The sequence below is a fragment of the Pseudophryne corroboree genome, chromosome 1 (genome assembly GCF_028390025.1).
Source record: "Pseudophryne corroboree isolate aPseCor3 chromosome 1, aPseCor3.hap2, whole genome shotgun sequence".
Classification (NCBI taxonomy): Eukaryota; Metazoa; Chordata; class Amphibia; order Anura; family Myobatrachidae; genus Pseudophryne; species Pseudophryne corroboree.
Window position 1 is genome coordinate 1,201,062,614 of NC_086444.1, and position 26,602 is coordinate 1,201,089,215.

The 26,602-nt window shown below is 45.5% G+C and overlaps 1 protein-coding gene across 2 annotated transcripts in view; it reads right to left on the reverse strand.

The window, feature by feature from the left end:
- Positions 1 to 26,602, reverse strand: part of MAVS (mitochondrial antiviral signaling protein) — a 116,845-nt gene that overhangs the window by 37,623 nt on the left and 52,620 nt on the right. For both annotated transcript variants that reach the window (XM_063925327.1, XM_063925325.1), the window contains exon 2: positions 24,584 to 24,692. The gene's annotated coding sequence lies outside the window, so the exon portion shown is untranslated. The remainder of the gene's footprint in view (positions 1 to 24,583; positions 24,693 to 26,602) is intronic.

Below are 26,602 nucleotides of genomic sequence, written 5' to 3' on the forward strand. Positions count from 1 at the left end.
TGGTACTTGGTGACGCTCACGCAATTACCCTTGCCCAGCAGTCTTTTAGCCTCCTGCGATGCTAGGCTTCACCTTTTGCAGCCATCTTTCCAGGGTGAATTAGGTCCACCCCGTACTCAGATGCCACCAGGTATTATGTAAGGACAAGGCGACTATTGGAGTCTGGACAAGAGTAAATGCAGTACAGTGAGACGTTCACTGGACACAACCTTAGTAACGCTGCTAAACGCACAGACGGAGATATTAACAGAATGCACGTGAATGCAACAATGCACAGAGTGAAATAATAATAAACACTGAATGTATATGAAATGCAACAATGCACAGGGTGGTATAATAATTAAACACAGATGGTTGGTAAATGCAACAATGCACATGATGATATAAGCAACTAAATATCAATGGATAATAAATGCAACAATGCATAGGATGATATAAATAATCAAATACAAGAGGTAACTCAGACTCTGAAAATAACCAATGCAAAATCCCTGGACTTAGCTTAAACTGTCTGATGCGGATTCTGAAGAAGCCTGAAAATTGGTACTGGAACAGAACCCCCTTAAGGGGAGCAGAGATCTACAGACACTGAGACTGGCTTCAGAGCAGGATTTCACTATGTGCAGTGATAGCAGGCTTGGCAACTGGAACAGACAGCACTAAATGCACAGACTCAATTCACAACCACAGGACGAGAACCGGGACCAGGTACAAACAGGAACTAGAAGCTATAACCGGCATCAGGTGAAGGGCAAGCTGGGTAATAAAGAGAGCAAGCCCCAATCAGGATGGCTGGAAAAAGGACAAGCCTCCTGAAACACAAATGAACTCTAGCTGGAAAACCAGACACAAGGTAATGGCCTAATTATCTGACAGGAGAAACTGCACAGGCCACACATACAGGAGACAGACTGCAGTTACACAGACTCACCAAAGGCGGCCCGCCACAGTACCCCAAACAAGTACATGAGAAAACCTGGAATGTTAACAGAAATACAACAGACTCACAACATAAAAACAAACAGAATGCAAGCTGCATTTGCAGCTTGTAACAGGAGGAAGTTGTGACAAGCTGTGCACACTGACAATAAAGGACATGGGGTGTATGTCCCCACTTACCTTTCACACATTGGTCAGCGGTCATCTCCCCACCACCAGAAACCCCACTTCCCCCGGAGCTTCTTACCCACCCCAGTGTGTGTAGGCTGGCACTGCCGCCTGAGTTAACAAACAGTGGAGGTTTTATAAATACTTTGTCAGAGGACTCATTTTGGTTGAGTCAATCAGTGTCACCTACTGGGGCTGATTCTCACTTGTACACAATATCAATAATCACGTAAATAAGTGCTTTTATTTGTGACCGCACATGCCACCCACAGACAAACCCCCTCTGGCGGCATGCTACACTTAGTGCTTTAGTTTTCACCTTCCACTGCAGGACGCACTCCTGAGTGGCAATAGTCATGCCCATAGGTGGAGCTAGACACAGCCTTTGGGTGGAGCATGACACACCCCTCAACGGCATGTGTGCTACCAACTGTAGTCTCTCTGAAACTTCTTTTCAAAAGTAGCCAAGTATGGCCTAAAGTCGCAGACGCAACTGTGACAAAAGACACAAAGACTCCCACAACTACGTCCGACTCAGACCCTAAGGCAGAGCTTCTCAAGCGCGGTCCTCAAGGCACCCCAACGGTCCAGGTTTTAGGTATATTCATGGCTCAGCACAGATGGTTAAATCAAATTGACTGAGGTGCTAATTAAGTCACCTGTGGCCAAGCATCAATATACTTAAAACCTGGACCGTTGGGGTGCCTTGAGGACTGCGTCGAGAACCTCTGCCCTAAGAGTATGGCCAGCAGAATAGGAACATGGCCTGGGTACATCAGGGCGTCCGCCATTGAACATGTCAGGAACACAAGCACATCCATAGAGGTTGTGGAGGATGAATGAATGACTCTGGGCACTGATAAAGCAGAAATAATGATAGCAATGTCCTGTTTCACAAGCTGCCATGGCAAAAGCTGCACAAGCAGACACCAGAATGACATCTGCGCGTATAGAAGTGACAAGAACTGTCACTGGCTTTAGAGATCTGCATTCCGTTCTCTATAGTGTAGGTAAATGTACTTTGATTTCTCACTACACAACTTACTATGCACGTCAAACACATATTTTATCTCCAGAACGGCATCATATCTACAAAGATCTTATTCATTTCCTGGTTTACAACTCTCTAATTAGCTGAGGGCACAAATCAGGGATGAGTTTCCTGCATGGTTGGAGCCTGCAGTCTCCAGCAATGCAGCCTCGTGGTGGGCTTCGCAGATGCTCTGCCCTTCCTCTACCTGCAGTTTATCTGCCACATCCTCCATAATTCACCTCGGCTAAGCCTGACCACTCTAGGCCTAGTAAGGTCAGCCCTCCCTGTAAGCCCTTGCTCCCCTTTACTCAGGAGAGTGACATACAGTCACTCTTGGGGTGACAATACCCTTTTGACACCCCCCCCCCCCCCCTCACACACACACACACACACACACACACACATTTATTCAGGGCTGCCATCAGAAATTGTGGGGCCGGGACTGACAAAATAGACAGGGCCCCCACAAAAAAAAAAAAAAAAGATTCTGCCACACCGCTCCACCCCTATGTGGTGTCAAACATCATGACGTTACATATAGGTGGAGCATTGCGAACCTGCAGGAACAATTCAAAGAGCTGATGCACAGGGGAAGGCTTGTTTTAAGACCTCCCTAAGCATCAGCCCGTGCAGCTCTCAAAGTATTGGCGGTAGGAGTCAGGGGTGGACCCCTCTCTCTAAGGGCCCAGGACTCCAGTCCCCATTGTCCCCCCCTGATGGCTGCTCTGCATACATTTCTTGGGGAGTACAGCACAAATTAGACTCAATCCTGCTACACTCGTCCCGTAGGACTCGAGGTGCTTTACAAATACAGATGAAAAAACACATAATACAAAATCAACATAAGTATTAACTACCTACAGAAAAGAGAGCCAAGCGTCTCCTTTATTACAAAAAAAGACTAAAGGGACATTAGTGAAACGCGTGAGTAAACAGGAAAGTCTTCAGTCTGTTTTTGAAGGATTTTAGAGTGGGGGCTTCTCTTACTGTGTGGGGAAGAGAGTTATATAGAGTCAGAGCCACAATGCTAAAAGCTGGACCCCCAGATGAAGTAAGGGAGATTCTAGGTACACCTAATAGTTCTTCAGCTACAGAGCGAAGTAAGCGAGAGGGACAGTAAAAAAGATTAAATAATGAGGATTTGATGATGTCCAACACATTGATCATGCCAAGCCACAATCCAGACCACCACCAAGATTCCACACATGGTCAATGTTTTGTGTTTCTGAAGCCACAAGGATAAGTGTGTGCGGTATAGAAGATCTACAGAGTCTAGACAGACAATCATTAGGTCAGTCCCATATGGTTGACATGCATTAGGTCGACAGGTTAAAAGGTCGCCAGGATCAAAAGGTCAACAGGTACCATTAGAAAGGTCAATAGGTACAAAAGGTCGGCAGGGTGAAAAGGTCGACACAACAATGGTCAGCACAAGTTTTTTCTGTGTCATTTTGGACAAGGCAACTATTCCCAATGGTAGTCCACGTGGATAGTAAGTCAAGCAAAAATTAGGAAAACATGAAAAAACTATGTCGACTATTTGTGTGTCAACCACTGCCATTTTGACTTTTTGAACCTGTCAACCTAATGAATGCCCTTGTTTGTATCACTGGACGGCCCTCTAACCTTCACAAGGGCCACACATTAATCATTATTTCTGTAGTAATATACAGTAACTGAATAAATTGAATCACTGAATGAGACACTTATCTGTAATAACCTATTTCATACTAGCAGGAAGGAGCTAGGGGCTGCAAGTGAAGGTTTCCAGGGCAGCCTCTTGCCCGCCAATGGTGCAGCATCTGTAGTCTGAGTGGGGGTAACTGTCAATCACTTGCAGTTCTCAGATATTAATCTAATATTGCTTTTTCTGCAAGTCACTGACAGTTAATAAAAGGAATGTATTTCAGGAAATTTTTATGTTATGCTTTGGGAAACAACCATGAAACAATGTGTTACCCCAAAGTGGCAGATTTGTGGAATATTAATAAATGAACTCTGTTCCGTGGCTTCTAAAACACAATATAAATCGGAGATGTGCAATACAGTACAGAGGCATCTTCCGCTGTCCTGTATAAAACACATAGGGGGTGATTCAGATCGCATGCAGGCATTTTTTTGTAGTGCTGCGATCAGGTAGTCACTGCCTACAGGGGGAGGAGGTAAATGCGATCGCTTGTGTAGGAGAGCTGCACAAACAAAAGTTTGTGCAGTCTCTGCATAGGCCAGTACTTACTCAGCCGCTGCGATGATCCTGCCAGGAACTGACGTCAGAATCCCTCCCTCCAAACGCCTGGGCACGCCTGCGTTTTTCCGGACACTTCCTAGAAACGGTCAGTTGACACCCACAAATGGCCTCTTCCTGTCAATCTTCTTGCGATCGCTGGTGCGATGGCTTTCTTCGTTAAATCCGTCGCTGTCCGGCGATCCCCATCACCAGCGGCCGGCGTGCCTGCGCATTGCGGAGCATCGGCATGCGCAGTTCAGACCCGATCGCACCGCTGCAAAAAAAGCTAGCGTGCGATCGGGTCTGAATGACTCCCATGACATGAGATTGTCCAATTCAATGCTGAACCACAGTATACAATACAGAGCCCTTTCCAGTACATTACACAGAATCCTATCTGTTATACACACAATGAACTAGAACCTGTTTAGATGGCTAATATACAATCCAGAGCATTGCTCTAATGTACACTGAGCAATGCCAGAGTCCAATCCAGGGGCGGCTTCAGAGGTGGGGCTGCAGCTAGGTTCAAAATTCAAATAGGGGAGCCACAGCAACTGCCAGTGAGTCAGTTTGAAATGACAGTTGGTGACAGTTGGTGTGACTCCCCTATTTGAATTTTTAACTGACCTGCAGCCCCTCCTCTGGAGCCACCATTGGTCCCACCTAATATACACTAAACAATACACTGTCCTCTCTGATGTGCAGTATACAATACAGAGCCCTTTCCAGTAAATTATACAGAGCCATATACAGTATGTTATTCACCCTATGAACCAGAAACTCTTTAGAGGTCAAATAAGATTTTAAACCTACCGGTAAATCTTTTTCTCCTAGTCCGTAGAGGATGCTGGGGACTCAGTAAGGACCATGGGGTATAGACGGGCTCCGCAGGAGACAAGGGCACTATAAAGAACTTTTAGTATGGGTGTGCACTGGCTCCTCCCTCTATGCCCCTCCTCCAGATCTCAGTTAGAGAACTGTGCCCAGAGGAGATGGACAATACAAGGAAAGGTTTTTGTTAATCTAAGGGCAAGATTCATACCAGCCCACACCAATCATACCATATAACCTGGAATATACGCAACCAGTTAACAGTATGAACAACAAACAGTATCAAAGACCAATTCCAACTGTAACATAACCCTTATGTATGCAATAACTATATACAAGTCTTGCAGATTTAGACCGCACTGGGACGGGCGCCCAGCATCCTCTACGGACTAGGAGAAAAAGATGCACCGGTAGGTTTAAAATCTTATTTTCTCTTACGTCATAGAGGATGCTGGGGACTCCGTAAGGACCATGGGGTTTATACCAAAGCTCCCAATCGGGCGGGAGAGTGCGGATGACTCTGCAGCACCGGCTGAGCAAATGCGAGGTCCTCATCAGCCGGGGTATCAAACTTGTAGAATTTTGCAAAAGTGTTTGAACCCGACCAAGTAGCTGCTTGGCAAACCTGTAATGCCGAGACGCCTCGGGCAGCCACCCAAGAAGAGCCCACCTTCCTAGTGGAATGGGCCTTTACTGAATTAGGTAACGGCAATCCTGCCGTAGAATGAGCCTGCTGAATCGTGTTACAGATCCAGCGAGCAATAGTCTGCTTAGACGCAGGAGCGCCAACCTTGTTGGCTGCATACAGGACAAACAGAGCCTCTGTTTTCCTAACCCTAGCCGTCCTTGCTACATAAATCTTTAAGGCCCTGACCACATCCAGGGACTTGGAATCCTCCCAGTCCCCCGTAGCCACAGTCACCACAATAGGTTGGTTCATATGAAATGAAGAAACCACCTTAGGTAAAATTTGAGGACGAGTCCTCAACTCAGCTCTATCCACATGGAAAATCAAATAGGGGCTCTTGTGGGACAAGGCTGCCAATTCGGACACCCGCCTTGCCGATGCCAAGGCCAATAACATGACCACCTTCCACATGAGAAATTTTAATTCAACCGTTTGAAGAGGCTCAAACCAGTGAGATTTCAGGAAACTTAACACCACGTTAAGGTCCCACGGTGCCACTGGGGGCACAAAGGGGGGCTGGATGTGCAGCACTCCCTTCACAAAAGTCTGGACTTCTGGGAGAGAAGCCAATTCCCTCTGAAAGAATATAGATAGTGCCAAAATCTGTACCTTAATGGAGCCTAACTTCAGGCCCATATCCACTCCTGTCTGTTGAAAGTGGAGAAACCGGCCCAGATGGAAATCTTCCGTAGAAGCATTCTTGGCTTCACACCAAGATACATACTTCCTCCATATACGGTGATAATGCTTCGCCGTCACCTCCTTTCTAGCCTTTATCAGAGTAGGGATGACTTAATCCGGAATACCTTTCCCAGCTAGGATTCGGTGTTCAACCGCCAAGCCGTCAAACGTAACCGCGGTAAGTCTTGGAATACGCAGGGCCCCTGCTGCAACAGGTCCTCCCTGAGAGGAAGAGGCCACGGATCTTCTGTGAGCATTTCCTGAAGATCTGAGTACCAGGCCCTTCGAGGCCAGTCTGGAACAATGAGTATTGTCTGTACTCTTTTTCGTCTTATGATCCTCAAAATTTTTGTGATGAGAGGAAGAGGAGGAAACACCTAGACCGACTGAAAAACCCATGGTGTCACCAGTGCGTCTACTGCTACTGCCTGAGATTCCCGGGACCTGGCACAATACCTCCGAAGCTTCTTGTTGAGGCGTGACGACATCATGTCTATTTGAGGAATTCCCCAGAGACTTGTTATCTCCTCAAAAACTTCTTGATGAAGTCCCCACTCTCCTGGATGGAGATCGTGTCTGCTGAGAAAGTCTGCTTCCCAGTTGTCCACTCTCGGAATGAAGACAGCTGACAGAGCGCTTAAGTGATTTTCCGCCCAGCACAGAATCCTGGTGGCTTCCGCCATCGCGACTCTGCTCCTTGTCCCGCCTTGGCGGTTTACATGAGCCACGGCTGTGACGTTGTCTGATTGAATCAGAACCGGTAGGTCGCGAAGAAGATTCTCCGCTTGTCGTAGGCCGTTGTATATGGCCCTTAATTCCAGTATATTGATGTGTAGACAAGCCTCCTGGCTTGACCATAGTCCCTGAAAATTTCTTCCTTGTGTGACTGCTCCCCATCCTCGGAGGCTCGCGTCCGTGGTCACCAGAACCCAGTCCTGAATGCTGAACCTGCGACCCTCTAGAAGGTGAGCACTCTGCAGCCACCATAGGAAAAACACCCTGGCCCTGGGGGACAGTGTTATTTTCTGATGTATTTGTAGATGGGACCCAGACCACTTGTCCAGAAGGTCCCACTGAAAAGTCCTCGCATGAAACCTGCCGAAGGGGATGGCCTCGTAGGCTGCCACCATTTTTCCCAGAACTCGAGTGCATTGATGAACTGACACTCTTTTTGGCTTTAGCAGGTCTCTGACCATGTTCTGGAGGTCCTGGGCTTTTTCCGATGGGAGAAAAACCTTCTTTTGTTCCGTGTCCAGAATCATGCCTAGGAATGATAGTCGAGTCGTTGGAACCAATTGTTTGCGCAGGAGCACCATCATTTCTGCCATCACCTTGGTGAAAATCCTCGGGGCCGTGGATACCCAAACGGCAACGTCTGAAACTGGTAATGACAGTCCTGTACAGCGAATCTCAGGTACTCCTGATGAGAGGGCTATATGGGGACATGAAGGTAAGCATCCTTTATGTCTAGTGACACCATAAAATCCCCCCCCTTCCAGCCTGGATATTATAGCTCGGAGCGATTCCATCTTGAATTTGAACTTTTTCAAGTACAGGTTTAGGAATTTTAGATTTAAAATGGGTCTGACCGAACCATCCGGCTTCGGGACAACAAACAGGGTTGAATAATACCCTTTTCCCTGTTGGACCAGGGGAACCTTGACAACCACTTGCTGTTGACACAGCTTTTGAATTGCGGCTAACACTACTGCCCTTTCTGGGGGTGAAGCTGGTAAGGCCGACTTGAAAAATCGGCGAGGGGGCACCTCTTCGAATTCCAGCTTGTAGCTTTGGGAAACAATTTCCATCGCCCAAGGATCCACGTCTGAAAGACCCCAGATCTGGCTGAAAAGTCGAAGGCGTGCCACCACTGGTGCGGACTCCCTTAGGGGAGCCCCAGCATCATGCGGTGGATTTTGTAGAAGCCGGGGAGGACTTCTGCTTCTGGGAACTAGCCGAAGCAGGTGTTCTTTTTCCTCTACCCTTACCTCTGGCAAGGAAGGAGGAACCCCGACCTCTTCTGGACTTCTGCAACCGAAAGGACTGCATCTGATACTATGGAGTTTTCTTTTGCTGTTGGGGAAGAAAAGGTAAAAAGGTAGATTTACCCGCGGTAGCTGTGGAAACCAGGTCCGCGAGCCCCTCCCCAAACAACACTTCACCCTTGTAAGGTAAAACCTCCATATGCTTTTTTGAGTCCACATCACCCGTCCATTGGCGGGTCCATAGAGCTCGTCTAGCAGAAATAGCCATGGCATTGGCTCTGGAACCCAGCAGTCCAACGTCTCTTTGAGCGTCCCTCATATATAAGACTGCGTCCTTAATATGGGTTAAAGTTAATAAAATGGTATCCCTGTCTAGGGTATCAAGGTCAGCTGACAAGGTATCTGTCCATACTGCCACTGCGCTACATACCCATGCCGACGCTATTGCCGGTCTGAGCAAAGCACCTGTATGCGCATAAATAGACTTTAAGGTAGTCTCCTGCCTGCGGTCAGCAGGATCCTTGAGGGCTGCCGTGTCGGGAGACGGTAGCGCCACCTTCTTGGACAGGCGTGTTAAAGCCTTATGTAATACAAGAAAAATGGTGTGGCCTGGGCGCCCTCTTTCCGTGGTTTATACCAACTCAATGGATTTAAAATACACAAAATTAAAACAGGTGAACATGAATCACCTTTTGAATGACAATGTTATGAATGTAGCAAATGTTTAAAATCAAACTGAAGATTTAATATAATAACAAATGCAAAAAAAACAATATTAACAATGTATCAAAACAATAGGATAAAACAAGAGCGTACCGCATGGGTAGCTAAGGAGCCGCAGGTGGTATAATGTGGCAGGGTGGTCCGGACTTCACCCTGCTCTGGCTCCCAAGCTTACCAACGATAGTCCTGGTCCCAATACGCCAGTATCCAGTAGCCAACGCGTTTCGAGATGTAAAATCTCTTCCTCAGGGCTTGGTGATCTTGCTGGTTTGCTTGAACTGGCTTTTAAAGATGGTGGAGAACTGTTTCCGGTTCAGGGGTCGCAGAGACCGGAAGTACAAGTCCGTGATCAATAAATGACTCTTTAGACTCTTTGAGCAAATAAAATAAATTTAACAACCTTAAAAATAGATAGTACTATGTTTGAGGTGGTATTTTGAAGGTATAAGGTCGGTGATTTTAGTGCCAGGACGTGTATCCGGCCGGAAGTGACGTTTGTTTATACCGGAAGTGCTTATGCCGGAAGTTGGTATACATATTAAATATAAGTATCAATTTCTAACACTTAAAAGATGTGTGCAGAGAGGATCTTGACATATTAATGATGGTGATAAGAGATTTAAAAGGTCGGTAGTTTAGAAGCCAGGACGTATTTATCGACCGGAAGTGACGTTTGTTTATATCGGAAGTGCTTATGCCGGAAGTTGATGCCCACAATAGTTATTGATTGTATAAGTCTACAACATTAATAGAAACTAATTAGGTGTGTAGAGGGGTGTTACCCAAATGTATGTGTGTATGATGGAGACACGGAGGTACCGCTGCGGCGGATGTCCCGTGTACCGGAAGTGACGAAAACCGGAAGTGGGGCATATGCCGTCGTGAAGCGGAAGTGGGGCGTCCGCTAATGATAAGCATGCATAGTGATAGAAAATGAAGGCTAATGTGGTGAGCTCTAGAAAGGCTGTAAAACCACAGATGTAAATTAGCTAAATCCCTTATGAAGGGATTCACCACATAGTCCAAAAACACAAATTACAATTCTCAGTCCAATGTCCCTTTTTGGTGGTGCTTTTACAGTTCATTTACAGGATCCCAGATGGAAAAAAATTTCTTCATGTACTCCAAAAGAGACAAAAGGGGAGAAGTAAAAGAAATCAATTGGTTAGACAGGAGGGATAAGAAGTTAATTTTGATAGATATTAAATAGCATAGATAGTAAAATAATGTGATTAAATGGAGGGGTGGAGGAAATGAGTAAATTATAGGAACCACTTCAGTTCAAAGTCTTTGTTCAGACCGTTTGGGCATAAAGATTGAAGTCTATAAATGAGTTTCATTTCCGCCCTTGCTAGGTTCTTTTCAATATTTCTGTCTCGCCAAGTTGATTTGATGTGTTGGAGTCCGACAAATTTCCTTATGGATGCAGAGGAACAGTTGTGTTCTATTTTGAAGTGTTCCGAGAGGTTGTGGGTTGTAAGACCCTTTTTGATATTCCGTAAGTGCTCCCCCAATCTAGTTTTGAGAGCTCTTGATGTGCGTCCAATGTAAATCTTGCTACATGTGCATTCCACCAGATATACAACATTACTGGTGTGGCATGTGATGAAGTCTTTGATTTTGAACGTGATCCCATTAGCAGTGATTTCTGAGTACTTAGATGTTTCAGTCTTAATTTGCCTGCAGGCTGGGCACACACCACATCTATGGAATCCACTGGTTCTAACGGGGTTGATGTTGCTTTGTGGTAATGCGCTCCGTACTAGCTTATTCTTTAAGTTTGATGCCTTTCTGTATATGAATGATGGTTTCTTGGGAATAATGTGCTTTAACGTGTTGTCCGTGCACAGTAAGTGCCAATGTTTTTTAATCACAGATTCAATTCTTTTGTGTTGGTGGTCGTAACCGGTAATGAAGGACCATTGTGTGTGATTTGGGAGATTGGTCATGATGCCATTTTGTTTCTTTGGATGTATGAGGGATGTCCTGTCTATCTTAATCACGTCAGTTTTTGTGGCTTCCAGACTCTCCGGATGGTATCCCTTTTCCATGAAGGATTTCTTCAGTTTGTCAATTTGAGAAAGACAGATAGTGTTATCACTGCAGTTCCTTCTTATTCTTAAAAATTGGCTCTTTGGTATGTCGTTGAGCCAATTTTTATGGTGTTCACTTTCTTTTGAGATGTAATTGTTAGAGTCTGTAGGTTTATTGTACGTCTTTGTGTGGATCTTGTTGTCTTGAATGTAGAATGATAAATCCAGAAAGTTAATTTCAACTTTGCTTCTTTCAAATGTGAAGACAATGTTCCTATTATTCCGATTTAAGTGCTCACAGAATTGGATCAAACTGTCCATGTTTCCTTTCCAGAAAAAAATGACGTCATCGATGTAACGGTTCCACATAATTAATTCTTCTTTCCTAGAATCGTGGGTATAGATGTTCTCCCTCTCCCAGTGCGCCATAAACAGTGAACCGCGTCCCCATTGCGGTTCCTCTTTTCTGGAGGTAATAATTACCTTCAAAGAAGAAAAAAATATTCTTTAGAATAAAATCGATGGACTCCGTGATAAAGGACTTCCTTGCTTCAGGGAGTTCTGTTTGATCAAGAAAATGTGATGTTGCCTCTATACCTTGCTGATGTTCAATGATAGTATATAACGATGTGACGTCTGCTGTGACCATGATGATTTCTGGATCCCATGTGACTCCTTCTAACTTCTTGATGGTGTCGCCTGTGTCTTTCAGGTAGGATGGATTTTTTGTCACCAGGGGTTGGAGCTCATGATCAATCAAGGCTGAAAGGTTGGATGTCAGGCACCCAGTCCCCGCCACTATGGGCCTGCCTGGTGGAGATGTTGTGCTTTTATGTATTTTAGGCAATAAGTAGATAGTCGGGGTGATGGGATCATCTATATTCAAAAACGAGTACTCAGATGCTGAGATGCCTCCTTTCTCTAAATGTGTTTGTAACAATTTCTGAAAATTGTTCTTAATCCTCGTGGACGGATCAGTCTTCTATTTTTGATAAGTGCCATTATCTGATAATTGGCAAAGGATTTCATTTATGTAATCCAATTTATTCAGAATAGCTATGCCTCCCCCTTTGTCACATGGTTTTATGACGATGTCCTTGTCTTCTTGTAGGGATTTGATTGCTTCTCTTTCTTTTCTTGTAAGGTTGGATCTATTGTTGTTTTTCTTCATTTCATCAATTTTTGCAATGTCCTCTATGACTAATTTCTGAAAAGTCTCTATGAAATTGCCTTTTATATGAGTGGGGTAACATTTTGATGGCTTTTTGTGTGTTATTCCGGTCGTAGGTTCTTCTGTGGTCTGAGTTGAGGAGGTTTCTTCTGTTCGTTTAATTCTCAGGTTGTATATGACTTTATTTTCTTTTTCTTCAATAGCATTCAATGTGGTGGGGTTTTTGTTGATTTTTTTCTTCTTTTCTTCATCAATTGGTTCTTTATTTTCTAATGTTGTCGTCTCTGACTCCTCCTTTCTTCTAAAAAAGGGCTTTGTCTCGATGTTCTCTCTCTTGGCCGGTTCCTATATGTGGGTTCATAAACCCACACATAGGAACCGGCCAAGAGAGAGAACATCGAGACAAAGCCCTTTTTTAGAAGAAAGGAGGAGTCAGAGACGACAACAATAGAAATAAAGAACCAATTGATGAAGAAAAGAAAGAGGAAAAAGAGCAGGTAAACACCTACGGAAGAAAAAAATCAACAAAAACCCCACCACATTGAATGCTATTGAAGAAAAAGAAAATAAAGTCATATACAACCTGAGTTCAAGAACTCTGACCGACATAGAAGAACGAGTCCTGAAAAAAGGTTTGAAGTTTGCACCGACCACCATCACTAATGATTTTGACAGGTTCGTGGATATCCACAAATTCATTAGAAAAATTTCTTTAAAGAAATTCTTTGAAATTAAATGAACAGAAGAAACCTCCTCAACTCAGACCACAGAAGAACCTACGACCGGAATAACACACAAAAAGCCATCAAAATTTTAAACCAACTCATATAAAAGGCAATTTCATAGAGACTTTTCAGAAATTAGTCATAGAGGACATTGCAAAAATTGATGAAAAGAAGAAAAACAACAATAGATCCAACCTTACAAGAAAAGAAAGAGAAGCAATCAAATCCCTACAAGAAGACAAGGACATCGTCATAAAACCATGTGACAAAGGGGGAGGCATAGCTATTCTGAATAAATTGGATTACATAAATGAAATCCATCGCCAATTATCAGAAAATGGCACTTATCAAAAATAGAAGACTGATCCATCCACGAGGATTAAGAACAATTTTCAGAAATTGTTACAAACACATTTAGAGAAAGGAGGCATCTCAGCGTCTGAGTACTCGTTTTTGAATATAGATGATCCCATCACCCCGACTATCTACGTATTGCCTAAAATACATAAAAGCACAACATCTCCACCAGGCAGACCCATAGTGGCGGGGACTGGGTGCCTGACATCCAACCTTTCAGCCTTGATTGATCATGAGCTCCAACCCCTGGTGACAAAAAATCCATCCTACCTGAAAGACACAGGCGACACCATCAAGAAGTTAGAAGGAGTCACATGGAATCCAGAAATCATCATGGTCACAGCAGACGTCACATCGTTATATACTATCATTGAACATCAGCAAGGTATAGAGGCAACATCACATTTTCTTGATCAAACAGAACTCCCTGAAGCAAGGAAGTCCTTTATCACGGAGTCCATCGATTTTATTCTAAAGAATATTTTTTTCTTCTTTGAAGGTAATTATTACCTCCAGAAAAGAGGAACCGCAATGGGGACGCGGTTCGCCCCCAGTTTCGCGAATCTGTTTATGGCGCACTGGGAGAGGGAGAACATCTATACCCACCATTCTAGGAAAGAAGAATTAATTATGTGGAACCGTTACATCGATGACGTCATTTTTTTCTGGAAAGGAAACATGGACAGTTTGATCCAATTCTGTGAGCACTTAAATCGGAATAATAGGAACATTATCTTCACATTTGAAAGAAGCAAAGTTGAAATCAACTTTCTGGATTTATCAATCTACATTCAAGACAACAAGATCCACACAAAGACGTACAATAAACCTACAGACTCTAACAATTACATCTCAAAAGAAAGTGAACACCATAAAAATTGGCTCAACGGCATACCAAAGAGCCAATTTTTAAGAATGAGAAGGAACTGCAGTGATAACACTATCTGTCTTTCTCAAATTGACAAACTGAAGAAATCCTTCATGGAAAAGGGATACCATCCGGAGAGTCTGGAAGCCACAAAAACTGACGTGATTAAGATAGACAGGACATCCCTCATACATCCAAAGAAACAAAATGGCATCATGACCAATCTCCCAAATCACTCACAATGGTCCTTCATTACCGGTTACGACCACCAACACAAAAGAATTGAATCTGTGATTAAAAAACATCGGCACTTACTGTGCACGGACAACACGTTAAAGCACATTATTCCCAAGAAACCATCATTCATATACAGAAAGGCATCAAACTTAAAGAATAAGCTAGTACGGAGCGCATTACCACAAAGCAACATCAACCCCGTTAGAACCAGTGGATTCCATAGATGTGGTGTGTGCCCAGCCTGCAGGCAAATTAAGACTGAAACATCTAAGTACTCAGAAATCACTGCTAATGGGATCACGTTCAAAATCAAAGACTTCATCACATGCCACACCAGTAATGTTGTATATCTGGTGGAATGCACATGTAGCAAGATTTACATTGGACGCACATCAAGAGCTCTCAAAACTAGATTGGGGGAGCACTTACGGAATATCAAAAAGGGTCTTACAACCCACAACCTCTCGGAACACTTCAAAATAGAACACAACTGTTCCCCTGCATCCATAAGGAAATTTGTCGGACTCCAACACATCAAATCAACTTGGCGAGACAGAAATATTGAAAAGAACCTAGCAAGGGCGGAAATGAAACTCATTTATAGACTTCAATCTTTATGCCCAAACGGTCTGAACAAAGACTTTGAACTGAAGTGGTTCCTATAATTTACTCATTTCCTCCACCCCTCCATTTAATCACATTATTTTACTATCTCTGCTATTTAATATTTATCAAAATTAACTTCTTATCCCTCCTGTCTAACCAATTGATTTCTTTTACTTCTCCCCTTTTGTCTCTTTTGGAGTACATGAAGACAAATTTTTCCATCTGGGATCCTGTAAATGAACTGTAAAAGCACCACCAAAAAGGGACATTGGACTGAGAATTTTAATTTGTGTTTTTGGACTATCTGGTCAATCCCTACATAAGGGATTTAATAAGAATTTACTCACCGGTAATTCTATTTCTCGTAGTCCGTAGTGGATGCTGGGAACTCCGTAAGGACCATGGGGAATAGCGGGCTCCGAAGGAGGCTGGGCACTCTAGAAAGATTTATGACTACCTGGTGTGCACTGGCTCCTCCCACTATGACCCTCCTCCAAGCCTCAGTTAGGACACTGTGCCCGGACGAGCAGACATAATAAGGAAGGATTTAGAATCCCGGGTAAGACTCTTACCAGCCACACCAATCACACCGTACAACACGTGATACTATATCCAGTTTGACAGTATGAAAACAACTGAGCCTCTCAACAGATGGCTCAACAATAACCCTTTAGTTAACAATAACTATTTACAAGTATTGCAGACAATCCGCACTTGGGATGGGCGCCCAGCATCCACTACGGACTACGAGAAATAGAATTACCGGTGAGTAAATTCTTATTTTCTCTAACGTCCTAGTGGATGCTGGGAACTCCGTAAGGACCATGGGGATTATACCAAAGCTCCCAAACGGGCGGGAGAGTGCGGATGACTCTGTAGCACCGAATGAGAGAACTCCAGGTCCTCCTCAGCCAGGGTATCAAATTTGTAGAATTTTGCAAACGTGTTTGCCCCTGACCAAGTAGCTGCTCGGCAAAGTTGTAAAGCCGAGACCCCTCGGGCAGCCGCCCAAGATGAGCCCACCTTCCTTGTGGAATGGGCATTTACAGATTTTGGCTGTGGTATGCCTGCCACAGAATGTGCAAGCTGAATTGTACTACAAATCCAGCGAACAATAGACTGCTTAGAAGCAGGAGCACCCAGCTTGTTGGGTGCATACAGGATAAACAGCGAGTCAGAGTTTCTGACTCCAGCCGTCCTGGAAACATATATTTTCAGGGCCCTGACAACGTCTAGCAACTTGGAGTCCTCCAATTCACTAGTAGCCGCCGGCACCACAATAGGCTGGTTCAGGTGAAACGCTGACACCACCTTAGGAAGAAATTGGGGACGAGTCCTCAATTCTGCCCTATCCATATGGAAAATCAGATAAGGGCTTTTACATGATAAAGCCGCCAATTCTGACACTCGCCTGGCTGAAGCCAAGGCCAATAACATGACCACTTTCCACGTGAGATATTTTAGATCCACGGTTTTTAGTGGCTCAAACCAATGTGATTTTAAGAAAACTCAACACCACGTTGAGATCCCAAGGTGCCACAGGGGGCACAAACGGGGGCTGAATATGCAGCACTCCTTTCACAATGCCTGAACTTCAGGTACTGAAGCTAATTCTTTTTGAAAGAAAATCGACAGAGCCGAGATCTGTACTTTAATGGAGCCTAGACTTAGGCCCATATTCACTCCTGCTTGCAGGAAATGTAGAAATCGACCTAGTGGAAATTCCTCTGTTGGGGCCTTTTTGGCCTCGCACCATGCAACATATTTCCGCCACATGCGGTGATAATGCTTTGCCGTAACATCTTTCCTGGCTTTAATAAGCGCAGGAATGACTTCTTCCGGAATACCCTTTTCCTTCAGGATCCGGCGCTCAATCGCCATGCCGTCAAACGCAGCCGCAGTAAGTCTTGGAACAGACAGGGCCCCTGCTGAAGCAGGTCCTGTCTGAGCGGCAGAGGCCATGGGTCCTCTGATATCATTTCCTGAAGTTCCGGGTACCAAGCCCTTCTTGGCCAATCCGGAACCACGAGTATCGTTCTTACTCCTCGCCATCTTATTATTCTCAGTACCTTTGGTATGAGAGGCAGAGTAGGGAACACATAAACCGACTGGTACACCCACGGTGTCACTAGAGCGTCCACAGCTATCGCCTGAGGGTCCCTCGACCTGGCGCAATATCTCTTTAGCTTTTTGTTGAGGCGGGACACCATCATGTCCACCTGTGGCCTTTCCCAACAGTTTACCAACAGCAGGAAGACTTCTGGATGAAGTCCCCACTCTACCGGGTGTAGGTCGTGTCTGCTGAGGAAGTCTGCTTCCCAGTTGTCCACTCCCGGAATGAACACTGCTGACAGTGCTAGTACGTGATTTTCCGCCCATCGGAGAATCCTTGTGGCTTCTGTCATTGCCATCCTGCTTCTTGTGCCGCCCTGTCGGGTCACATGGGCGACTGCCGTGATGTTGTCTGACTGTATCAGTACCGGCTGGTTTTGAAGCAGGGGTCTTGCCTGACTTAGGGCATTGTAAATGGCCCTCAGTTCCAGAATTTATATGTAGGGAAGTCTCCTGACTTGACCATAGGCCCTGGAAGTTTCTTCCCTGTGTGACTGCTCCCCAGCCTTGAAGGCTGGCATCCGTGGTCACCAGGACCCAGTCCTGTATGCCGAAACTGCGGCCCTCTAGAAGATGAGCACCCTGCATCCACCACAGTAGAGACACCCTGGTCCTTGGAGACAGGGTTATCATTTGATGCATTTGAAGATGCGATCCCGACCACTTATCTAAGAGGTCTCACTGGAAGGTCCTCGCATGGAACCTGCCGAATGGAATTGCTTCGTATGAAGCCACCATTTTTCTCAGGACTCGTGTGCAACGATGCACCGATACCCTTTTGGTTTTAGGAGGTCTCTGACTAGAGATGACAGCTCCTTGGCTTTCTCCTGCGGGAGAAACACTTTTTTCTGTTCTGTGTCCAAAATCATCCCCAGGAACAGTAAGCGAGTGGAAGGAACCAGCTGTGACTTTGGAATGTTCAGAATCCAGCCATGCTGTTGTAGCACCTCCTGAGATAGTGCTACTCCGACCAGTAACTGCTCCCTGGACCTTGCCTTTATAAGGAGATCGTCCAAGTATGGGATAAATAAAAACTCCCTTTTTTTTTTTTTTGAAGGAGTATCATCATTTCTGCCATTACCTTGGTAAACACCCTCGGTGCCGTGGACAGTCCAAACAGTAGTGTCTGGAATTGGTAATGGCAATCCTGTACCACAATCTGAGGTACTCCTGGTGAGGAAGGTAAATAGGGACATGCAGGTAAGCATCCTTGATGTCCAGGGATACCATGTAATCCCCCTCGTCCAGGCTTGCAATAACCGCCCTGAGCGATTCCATCTTGAACTTTGTTATGTAAGTGTTCAAGGATTTCCATTTTAAAATGGGTCTCACCGAACCGGCTGGTTTCGGTACCACAAACAGTGTGGAATAGTAACCCCGTCCTTGTTGAAGTAGGGGCACCTTGACTATCACCTGCTGGGAATACAGCTTGTGAATTGCCTCTAGCACAGCCTCCCTGCCTGAGGGAGTTGTCGGCAAGGCACATTTGAGTAAACGGCAGGGGGGAGACGCCTCGACTTCCAGCTTGTACCCCTGAGATACTACTTGAAGGATCCAGGGATCCACCTGTGAGTGAGCCCACTGATCGCTGAAATTTTTGAAACGGCCCCCCACCGTACCTGGCTACGCCTGTGGAGCCCCCGCGTCATGCGGTGGACTCAGAGAAGCAGGGGAAGAATTTTGATTCTGGGGACTGGCTGCTGGTGCAGCTTTTTCCCTCTCCCCTCGTTTGACCCGCCTGCTTTTTTGAAGCCGAAAGGACTGTACCTGATAATACAGTGCGTTTCTTAGGCTGTGAGGAAACCTGAGGTAAAATATTTTCAACCCAGCTGTTGCTGTGGATACGAGGTCCCAGAGACCATCCCCAACCAATTCCTCACCCTTATAAGGCTCTATGTGCCTTTTAAAGTCAGCATCACCTGTCCAGTGTCGGGTCTCCAATACCCTCCTGACAGAATGGACATTGCAATAATTCAGGATGCCAGCCGGCAAAATATTCCTCTGTGCATCCCTCATATATAAGACGACGTCTTATGTTCGCAAAATAGTATCCCTGTTTGAAAGGGGTACAGACCACGCTGCAGCAGTCTGCAGGTCTCAGTCTAGTACCTGAGTGTGTAATTACAGACTTCAGGATAGCCTCCTGCTATTTATCAGCAGGTACCTTCAAAGTGGCCGTATCCTAAGACGGCAGTGCCACCTTGACAAACGTGTGAGCGCCTTATCCACCCTAGGGGATATCTCCCAGCGTAACTTATCCTCTGGCGGGAAAGGGTACGCCATCAGTAACTTGTTAGAAATTACCAGTTTCTTATCGGGGAAACCCACGCTTTTTCACACTTCATTCACTCATTTGATGGGGGAACAAAACACTGCCTGCTTTTTCTCCCCACACATAAAACCCTTTGTTTTTAGTGGTACTTGGGTTAATGTCAGAAATGTGTAACACATTTTATATTGCCGGGATCATGTAACGGATGTTCCTAGTGGATTGTGTATATGTCTCAACCTCGTCGACACTGGAGTCAGACTTCGTGTCGACATCTGTGTCTGCCATCTGAGGGAGTGTTGATGGCCTTTGAGACGTCTGGGCAGGCGCGGGCTGAGAAGCCGGCTGTCCCATAGCTGTTACGTCATCCAGCCTTTTATGTAAGGAGTTGACACTGTCGGTTAATACCTTCCACCTATCCATCCACTCTGGTGTCGGCCCACAGGGGCGACATCTCATTTATCGGCATCTGCTCCGCCTCCACATAAGTCTCCTCATCAAACCTGTCGACACAGCCGTACCGACACACCGCACACACACAAGGAATGCTCCAATGAGGACAGGACCCACAAAAGCCCTTTGGGGGGACAGAGTGAGAGTATGCCAGCACACACCAGAGCGCTATATAATGCAGGGACTAACTGAGTTATGTCCCCTATAGCTGCTTTTATATAATTTATACTGCGCCTAAATTTAGTGCCCCCCCCTCTCTGTTTTAACCCTGTTCTGTAGTGTAGACTGCAGGGGAGAGCCAGGGAGCTTCCCTCCAACGGAGCTGTGAGGGAAAAATGGCGCCAGTGTGCTGAGGAGATAGGCTCCGCCCCTTTTTCGCTGCCTTTTCTCCCGCATTTTTATGGAATCTGGCAGGGGTTAATATACATCCATATAGCCCTGGGGGTTATATGTGATGTATTTTTGCCAGCCAAGGTGTTTATATTGCTGCTCAGGGCGCCCCCCCCAGCGCCCTGCACCCTCAGTGACCGGAGTGTGTGGTGTGCATGAGGAGCAATGGCGCACAGCTGCAGTGCTGTGCGCTACCTTGGTGAAGACTGATGTCTTCTGCCGCCGTTTTTCCGGACCTCTTCTTGCTTCTGGCTCTGTAAGGGGGACGGCGGTGCGGCTCCGGGACCGAACACCAAGGACTGGGCCTGCGGTCGATCCCTCTGGAGCTAATGGTGTCCAGTAGCCTAAGAAGCCCAATCCGGCTGCAAGCAGGCGAGTTCGCTTCTTCTCCCCTTAGTCCCTCGCTGCAGTGAGCCTGTTGCCAGCAGGTCTCACTGAAAATAAAAAACCTAAATCTATACTTTCTTTCTAAGGGCTCAGGAGAGCCCCTAGTGTGCATCCAACCTCGGCCGGGCACAAGATCTAACTGAGGCTTGGAGGAGGGTCATAGTGGGAGGAGCCAGTGCACACCAGGTAGTCATAAATCTTTCTAGAGTGCCCAGCCTCCTTCGGAGCCCGCTATTCCCCATGGTCCTTACGGAGTTCCCAGCATCCACTAGGACGTTAGAGAAATCTAATTTACATCTGTGGTTTTACAGCCTTTCTAGAGCTCACCACATTAGCCTTCATTTTCTATCACTATGCATGCTTATCATTAGCGGACGCCCCACTTCCGCTTCACGACGGCATATGCCCCACTTCCGGTTTTCGTCACTTCCGGTACACGGGACATCCGCTGCAGCGGTACCTCCGCGTCTCCATCATACATACATACATACATTTGGGTAACACCCCTCTACACACCTAATTAGTTTCTATTAATCTTGTAGACTTATACAATCAATTACTATTGTTTGCACCAACTTCCGGCATAAGCACTTCCGATATAAACAAACGTCACTTCCGGTCGATAAATACGTCCTGGCTTCTAAACTACCGACCTTTTTATTCTCTTATCACCATCATTAATATGTCAAGATCCTCTCTGCACAAATCTTTTAAGTGTTAGAAATTGACACTTATATTTAATATGTATACCAACTTCCGGCATAAGCACTTCCGGTATAAACAAACGTCACTTCCGGCCGGATACACGTCCTGGCACTAAAATCACCGACCTTATACCTTCAAAATACCACCTCAAACATAGTACTATCTATTTTTAAGGTTGTTAAATTTATTTTATTTGCTCAAAGAGTCTAAAGAGTCATTTATTGATCACGGACTTGTACTTCCGGTCTCTGCGACCCCTGAACCGGAAACAGTTCTCCACCATCTTTAAAAGCCAGTTCAAGCAAACCAGCAAGATCACCAAGCCCTGAGGAAGAGATTTTACATCTCGAAACGCGTTGGCTACTGGATACTGGCGTATTGGGACTAGGACTATCGTTGGTAAGCTTGGGAGCCAGAGCAGGGTGAAGTCCGGACCACCCTGCCACATTATACCACCTGCGGCTCCTTAGCTACCCATGCGGTACGCTCTTGTTTTATCCTATTGTTTTTATACATTGTTAATATTGTTTTTTTGCATTTGTTATTATATTAAATCTTCAGTTTGATTTTAAACATTTGCTACATTCATAACATTGTCATTCAAAAGGTGATTCATGTTCACCTGTTTTAATTTTGTGTATTTTAAATCCATTGAGTTGGTATAAACCACGGAAAGAGGGCGCCCAGGCCACACCATTTTTCTTGTATTACATATGTCATTTTGGGGTAATTAGGAAAACCCCTAGGTGCATCCAAGGCAGCCCATTTTCTTTCCAGCGCCCAACAAGTTCCTCCACCCTCCATTTTTTCCTCTTCGTGTTAAAGCCTTGTCCACCCTGGGCGAGGATTCCCACCGTACCCTGTCCTGTGCAGGGAAAGGGTACGCCATAAGAACCCTTTTGGGAATCTGCAGTTTCTTATCTGGAGTTTCCCAAGCTTTTTCAAATAACTCGTTAAGCTCATGAGATGGGGGAAAGGTTACCTCAGGTTTCTTTTCCTTAAACATGTGTACCCTCGTGTCGGGGACATAGGAGTCATCAGTGATATGCAAAATATCTTTTATTGCAATAATCATACACTGAATACTTTTTGCCACCCTTGGGTGTAATCTTGCATCATCGTAGTCGACACTGGAGTCAGACTCTGTGTCGGTGCTCGTATCTACTATTTGGGATAAGGGACGTTTTTGAGACCCAGAAGGGCCTTGTGACTCGGTCCAATCCGTGGATTGACTCCCTGTTTTCTCCCTGGACTCTGCTTTGTCCAGTCTCTTATGTAATGAGGCCACACTTGCATTTAACATATGCCACATGTCCATCCACTCATGAGTCGGCATTGCCGACGGAGACACACCACACATCTGCTCCACCTCCTCCTTGGACGAGCCTTCCGCTTCAGACATGCCGACATGCACGTACCGACACCCCCACACACACCGGGATATAACTATAAGGGGACAATTCCCCAACAAGGCCCTTTGGAGAGACAGAGAGAGAGTATGCCAGCACACACCCAGCGCCAACTGACACTGGAATAAAACCAGATAGCGCTTTTATGTATATATATCTCAATGTTATACACTCACTGCGCCAATAATTGTGCCCCCCCCCCTCTTTTCCAGCCCTCTGTCACCGAGTTCAGCAGGGAAGAGTCCGGGGAGCCAGCTTCTCTGCAGCTTCTGTGGAGATTCTTTGTAAGGATATTCATATGCCTATCCCAAGCATGTTTAAATTGCTCTACAGTCTTAGCCTCTACCACCTCTGACGGGAGGCTATTCCACTTATCCACTACGCTTTCTGTGAAGTATTTTTTCCTTAAATTTCCCCTGAACCTGCTTCCCTCCAGTTTCATTGTATGTGCTCGAGTTCTAATACTTCTCTTCCTTTGAAGAATGTTTCCCTCCTGAACTTTGTTAAAACCTTTGGTATATTTGAAAGTTTCTATCATGTCTCCCCTTTCCCTTCTCTCCTCCATACTATACATGTAAAGATCTTTTAGCCTTTCCGGGTAAGTTTTGTGATGTAGGCCATGCACCATTTTAGTTGCCCTTCTTTGTACACTCTCTAATGTATTTATATCCTTCTGGAGATATGGTCTTCAGAACTGGACACAGTATTCTAGATGAGGCCGTACCAATGACCTATACAGTGGTTTTATTACTTCTTTTTTCCTGCTACTGATTCCTCTCCCTATGCAGCCAAGCTTCTGACTAGCCTTCCTCATTGCTTTGTTACATTGCTTACCTACCTTTAAGTCACTTGAAATGGTGACTCCTAGATCCATTTCCTCCTCAGTAGTTTCCATTATAGTACCCTTGATACTTTATGTTAATGTACTGGAACACCTTGGGGGGTATTCAGTTGTTTGAAAAGTCAGTTGGGTGTCTGTTTTTTCCTATCTAATAGAAAGGGAAAAAACAGACTTCAAACAATTGAATACCCCCCAATGTGTAGCATAGAATAGTGTATGTGCTTGATTTTATTTGTACAGATATCCAACTGTAAATTGGCTATAGTTAAACATAAAGATGTTAACCTTTATGATAAGTACGTCAGTCCGTTCTGCTCAACGTGACCAACTCCAAACCGAGGAGGGCTGTAAATATAAGTTATTCCAATAACTGTAACTTAGCACCGGCAAAGGCTTCTCTACTTGGGAGAATGGTTGGGTGGATTGTGGCATGGCCTGGGTAGACTGGAGGTGTGGCCTAAAATCTAAATATTAATTGGGAGTTTTCAGATGCATGGATTTAGTAAGTTCCTTAAGATAGAGTGAAATACTTTTTGTGGTGTAACTGTAGAGAGATTTGCATAACCCTGATTTTCTCATGTAATTAATTTCCCAAGTAACTTTTCTAAATCCATCATTCATCCTAAATCCAGAGTTCATTGCAGATTCATAAAAAGCCTTCCTGTTGGAATTGACGATTCGTATCAATCTCTCCTACCTCTCTGAACATGGTACCAGCCAGTCGCTTGAGAGTCTTCCTTACCTATATGGTGGGTTCTTTACAATGTGGAATCTCTGAATAATTGCCCGTCCCTGGGCAGAAGGTGACTTCACTCGGTGTTCACTATTCACATGGTCCGGAAGATGTCTGTCTGTGTAGGAACAGAAGTAGTGTCAGGATCATACAGCAGAGGTACAACCAGATAATACATAGTAATAGCAATAATAATAATAATAATAATAATAATAATGTTATTTATATAGCACTTTTCACACAATAGGACTCAGAGGGTTTTCCATTTGCACTTACAGCATAAAATACATGACTCTGCAGCTCCAGACCCTTTTTGTCTCTCAGCCCCATTCCCCCGTTCCTCTGCACCTCCTGCCCCCTTTTGTATCTCCAGCCTAATCATCAATGGTTTATGGCCGATGTTGAATGCTTTTGCCATCGAGATGATTTCCCTCCATCGATGGCACAGCATAAACTAATATATATATTTTTTTTTTTTGCAAGGTATCAGTACTCTGAGCATAGCTCTGCCCCTGACACCCACGAACCCTCGCCCCCAGGCTGTGATTAGCCCGCGGGTCATTTTCTGAACTAGCAGGGATGACCATCGATAAGTGAAACCATCGATGGTCTCCCATAGCATAGTTGGTGACCATTGATGGCCACTCACACTTTCGCCATACCTACTCCAGCCTCATTCTCCCGTGCCTCTGCAGCTCCAGACCCCTTTTGTTTCTCCAGCATCATTCCCCCATGTCTCTGCTGCCCAGAGGAGGCGGTCACATCTCTGAAAGCTCCTGAAGAGTTTTCTGCATTTACTTTATATGTTTGTTATTTTCAGGCAGGACTGGATGGCACCAGCCTGCCTGCTCCGTGGGACTTGGGAGGGGGGCGGCCCAACCTCTCTCAGGGTTAATGGTCCCGTTCTCCGCTGACAGGACGCTAGCTCCTGAGGGAACTATTCGCAAGCCCCACCACGGCGAGCGAACATTCCCCCAGCACGCCGCCACCCCTAACAGAGCCAGAAGAATGGAGAGTGGGGAGTACAAAGCCGGCGTCCCGGTTAGGGGGTATCCGGCCATTATGGCGGCATGAGAGTACGGAGACGCACGGCTTCTAAACGGGGCAGACTGCGTCTCCTGACTGTGTACATTAACAGCGTACACAGTACCCAGACTGGCAAGAAAGCCGCCATAAAAGGAGTCTGTCTCCATTTTATGCACAGACACATACAGCCAGTATAAAGAAGAGCGGGAAGACTGCGTGCCATTGAAGGGGCGGGGATTCACTATGAGCGGATCCAGCAGCTCACCAGCGCCATTTTCCCTACTGCAGCTGACACGGACGCTGACTGTCAGGGATGCACAGCTCCTCCGGAGAGACTCCAGATTACGTCAGCGGTACCAGGGAGTCATAGCAGGGGGGAAAGGGGGGAGTGATTATTAGTGCGACCCGGATAAGCTTGGCATTAGCGATAAGGGCGCCGTGTGCTGGATCCACACTCTCTCTGTGTCTCCCTGGAAGGGCTCTTTGGGGGTTAATTGTGCATTTAACCTTTTCCTGTGTGTGTGTGCTGTCACTGTTACAGTATGTCAGGCAAAGAGTGTGTTTCATGTAAGGCACAGTGTTCCTCTTCTCCAGGGGGTTCACTAGAGTGTACTCAGTGTAGTATCCCTTCCCAGGCAAGTGGGGCAGAACCAGCATGGCTGGACTCCATTAGGGGAATGATTTCTTCCATTTCTACTAAGTTATCTCGGAATGAGAAAGAGACACAATACTTAAGACAGTCTATGACTCAGTACCCAAACCAGAGTCTCAATCCCCTGCCATATGTCCGCAAAAAGCTACTTTGCCCATATCCTGCAGTCTGCCTCTGATGATGAGGGTCAGAAATGGAGGAGGGTATGGTGCACTCAGAGGTGGGGAAGGGTACTCTGTCGCAGGGAATAGAGGCTCTCATAGAAGCTGTCAGAGAAGTTCTGAATATCCCTGATAAGGTGACAGAGGAGAGTGAGGAATCTTATTTTAATATATAAGAAATTTCAAATC